Genomic DNA, 530 nt, shown 5'->3' with positions numbered 1-530 from the left:
AAAAAAATCTATATGTAAAGGGGGCGTGGCACTTCCCATACAAACCGAATTTCTCATGCTGCATATCTCTGAAAGCTCAACTCTACCATGCAAGTTTTGGAAATTGGTATGGAGATATACGAAATCAATCGCATACCCTTGGATAAAAATTTTAGCTATTGTAAAAAGGGGTGTGACATCTCCCATACAAACCGAATTTTTCATACTGCTTATCTCTGGAAATTTTTTGGTAGAGTTCTAGAGTTTTGTATGGAGATGTACGAAATAAATCGCATACTCTTGGAGAAAAATTGGAACTATTGGAAAAGGGGGCGTGGCATCTTCCATACAAACCGAATTTTTCATACTGCCTATCTTTGGAAGTGTTCATGGTATAGTTCTGGAACTTGGTATGGAGATATACGAAAGCAATCGCAAACTCATGAAGAGGGCAGCTGTTGGAAAGGGGGGCGTGGCTCCTCCCATATAAATCGAATTTTTATACTGCATATCTCTGAAAGTATTCATGGTATAGTACTGGAACTTCGTAT

The sequence above is a fragment of the Rhagoletis zephyria genome, unplaced genomic scaffold (assembly GCF_001687245.7).
Source record: "Rhagoletis zephyria isolate East Lansing unplaced genomic scaffold, Rhagoletis_zephyria_1.1 Rzeph_scaffold_00839, whole genome shotgun sequence".
NCBI classification, from domain to species: domain Eukaryota; kingdom Metazoa; phylum Arthropoda; class Insecta; order Diptera; family Tephritidae; genus Rhagoletis; species Rhagoletis zephyria.
Note: the sequence above shows the minus strand (reverse complement) of the source record.